This window comes from Haemaphysalis longicornis, unplaced genomic scaffold, assembly GCF_048455015.1.
Source record: "Haemaphysalis longicornis isolate Haplotype H1 unplaced genomic scaffold, Haemaphysalis longicornis Haplotype H1 scaffold_2, whole genome shotgun sequence".
In the NCBI taxonomy this organism is placed as follows: domain Eukaryota; kingdom Metazoa; phylum Arthropoda; class Arachnida; order Ixodida; family Ixodidae; genus Haemaphysalis; species Haemaphysalis longicornis.
The window spans coordinates 197,851,288-197,854,823 of record NW_027526295.1 but is presented as its reverse complement, the minus strand read 5'-3'; the positions used below and the strand labels follow the sequence as shown (position 1 = coordinate 197,854,823).

Sequence of the window (3,536 nt, the reverse complement as noted above, 5' to 3'; positions counted from 1 at the left end):
CATACAATAACAACTAGAGAGCAATGTGGCGGTGCAATCGTTCGCCACGATGGGTGTGATGGGTAGTTCTGGATTCGAATTGACACTCTATGGCTTGCAGAAGTTAATATGGATTCAATCGCGCAGCCAGTCACGTTTTCGTTTTTGGCTTGCATGAACCCCTTTGTCTACGTTGAAATAAGCGTTTAAAACTTCCCTCGTACTCTCCCTGGGGAGATTCGCAAGTATTTGAAGCAGGAACAGAAATAACGAGAAGAAAAAAAAAACACTTCGCCGTAAAACTACGCTTCGGCACGTCCACTGAAATGTCCAAATAAAAGCGCGAGGCAAAAATTTGCAGATGGCATTGAATCCCGAGTGAAATGAACATAAATAAAATATCTTTGTTTGAACGAGGATACAAATAATAAGAACGCAGGGAAAAATAACAAGGTACCAAGAAGAACAGGCAGTGCGCCCTACGTCGTGCGCTGTTAAAAATACAAAAACCTATTGATTCAAGTAACGTTGTGTCGTTGAAATATATTTTTTTACTTATAGCGTAAGACGTAAAGCGTACTGTTTGATGTCTTGTTAATTTTTCTCGAATTCTTGTTATTTCCGGGCGCATACAACGCCCTTTTTGTTTAGCGCTTTCATTTTTCTTGGGTTTTGCTACCTGCTCTATATTTTACCACGTGCTTGTTGCGTATTGTGGTGTACGACAAGAAGCCTACAGCAATGCCACTAACACTACACGTTCAGACTTTGCGGTTCTCCTACCAATAAATTGATGTGGGCCTCAAGTGTAAAGTCCCAATTAATTGTATGCCCGCTAATTACAGAAATGGGATCAAAAATAATCGACTACGGCCAAGCATGAATAAATGAAAACCTACAGGAAGTCGGGACCCTCAAAAGTTCGAGAGAGGAAAGCGTCCAGCCTGCGATAAACTAGTAGGCAACGTGAAAAGGATACACACAGCCTTGAGGCGTAGTTCCCGCCAATCCCCCCCCCCAAAAAAAAAAATAATAAAAAAGGGCTCGTCCGGGATTTGAACCCGGGACCTCTCGCACCCGAAGCGAGAATCATACCCCTAGACCAACGAGCCAGCCGTACTAGCCAAGCGATTGCCACGTACCCAAACATTATTTAAAGTTTCTTGTTGGGCGTTTACCGCATGCCGTTGGATGCATCCCGCTGTACGGTGTTTCTGGCATTGTTCCCAAAGGCTGCGTAGCATAGCCGATGTCCTCACCTCTGAAGAGCCGTTATCAGTTTCCTTGAAGGCACCTGCGTATCGTGGCTCGTTGGTCTAGGGGTATGATTCTCGCTTAGGGTGCGAGAGGTCCCGGGTTCAAATCCCGGACGAGCCCGGCTTTTTTTTTCTTGGCTATTTCATAAGGGGAGGATGTTTTTCAATCATACGGCAAAGCAGAGACAAAATCTACATATTACAGATGTTTTAGAAATAAAAGGACAATGTTTTTTTTTGGGTAATGTAATATTGGTCTGACATTGCATTATTTCGTGCACGCAAGACGCTCGCCGTACCCTGTACATAGCTCAAGGCCCTATAACATCCCTACTTTCTTCGTTATTCGACAAATGTGCAGCCGGACCACGCAAATGGTGAACTTGCGGCTCCTGAGCCTCCCCCCGTTTCCCCATCTGTTACAAAGCCGTGGGTCACCAGGTGCATGAGAGGTGCTTTGCTGAAAACCCGTCGTAAATCTTAAACAAATAAGCAGATCGAAAGAAAAAAAAATGGCAGCATCTCCACTCCATGGATGATGGCGAGGGTGCGGAGTACGGGGACTCGAAATGACATCGAAGTTTTACCCCGAGTGACATCCGATTTGCGCCCCTACCGTCATTAGAGTTGAGCCGTGAGTTGCACCTTGATAATTCCCTAAATGAAACTGCAAATCACGGCTCAAATGGAATTTCACTTGATTTTGCTTGATGGTGGTGCGCGCACGGACGGACGCGGACGGACATTGGGAGGTCGTAAGGTACTCCGCACCGTTACAGGTGAGGGAGTAAGCCGTTTGACAATGGGGTACTAACTCACGGTCGTAGCCTATCTATTTTCCCTCGTGCCACTGTCTGCAACATGTTTTTCATGTCCAAGCTATGGCATGTGATGAAAGTAATACACTCTTCGCGAGTAAATGTGCAGAAATTGCACCGTATTTTTGCTGTATTCATCTGGGGTTCCCAATGGGAAAGAACCAGCCGTACGAATCTCTTTCGTAAAGTGCGAGCGGGAGGGGTGGGCTTATCACACCTGTTTTTGCGACAACTTGCCAGCAGATTTATGTTTCTTCGTGATGCGAGTGATGCCTTTCTTCGCACATTTCTGCAAAGTGTTTTGGCGGATTCACTCCCGCAATTTGTTGTTTCTAGTGTTGATGAACGTTACACGTTGAAAGGTTACCTGAATGAGACCGTTGAATCTTTGAGATTCCTCTGTATAAGGTTTTCTCTTCAAACCCTTTCAAGTGTTTCAAGAAAACGTCTGTCAGAAGATCTTAGAGATGTTCTTTTTACAGTACCGCTATACAGAACTATGTACCGCATTGGGCCAGGGCAAGATGTACTGTGTCGCGTCAAAAAGATGGCAGTCCCAGCGTGTATGAAAACATTCTTTTTTAGGCTTCATTCGGGAACTCTTCTAGTCAAAACATGGATGGCTGAAAAAGGGTTGTTTGTGGAAGGCAAACTAGAAAGGCAAACTAGGAAGGCAAACTAGGAGACAAAGGGGAAGCAAGAGACACATGCACACTCAACGCGGGGAGGCAGCCAGGCCTAGAGCTAAACGGAGAACCCACGGACGTAACTGAGAGCGTTGACAGAAGCCATTTAAGTGAAAACAATGGAGCAAACAATTCTGTAAAAGACAAAAACAGACCCCGTAAGCGGAAAGGGAAAAACAAATGCAATAAATATTTAATCAGCTACATAAATATGCAGGGAGGCAGAAAGCCAGATAAGTGGGTGGAAATTCAAAAGCAACTTGAACGGGAAGGAATAGACGTGTACGCTTTAGCCAAAACTCACCTCCGGGACCTAGAAGCCCCACCTATCATAGACAATTATGTCTGGGAAGGTTGCAACAGGACCACAGGAATGAAGAAAGGGGGAGGTGTTGGCATTCTTATTAAACAAGGGACCGACTGGCAGAGAGTGCATGAAAGTTGTAAAGAGAATCTATGGGTAAGAGGCACCATAGAGGGGAAAAATACATGGTTAGGAGTGGTGTATCTGTGGACCGGAAGTAGTGCTAGGGAGGAAAACGAGGAAATGGTAAACTGTTTAAGAAGAGATATAAACGAGTTCAAAGATTCGGGCGAAATAATCATAGTTGGAGATATGAATGCCCATATAGAAGGTTTGGATGGATACACAGACCACAACGGTTCTCTAGTGATAGATCTATGCCAGGAAAACCGGCTTATAATAGTAAACACGGAAAGCAAGTGTGATGGACAAATAACGTGGGAAAGCGGTAACAGACAGTCTAGCATAGACTACAGTTTAGTATCCGAGACAG

General features: G+C 44.9%; 2 non-coding genes across 2 annotated transcripts; one reads left to right on the top strand and one right to left on the bottom strand.

The window, feature by feature from the left end:
• Positions 1-1,019: 1,019 nt before the first annotated feature.
• Positions 1,020-1,091, bottom strand: Trnap-cgg (transfer RNA proline (anticodon CGG)). Its single transcript has one exon. It is a non-coding gene; the product is annotated as a tRNA-Pro (tRNA).
• A 193-nt stretch (positions 1,092-1,284) lies between these two features.
• Positions 1,285-1,356, top strand: Trnap-agg (transfer RNA proline (anticodon AGG)). Its single transcript has one exon. It is a non-coding gene; the product is annotated as a tRNA-Pro (tRNA).
• Positions 1,357-3,536: the final 2,180 nt, after the last annotated feature.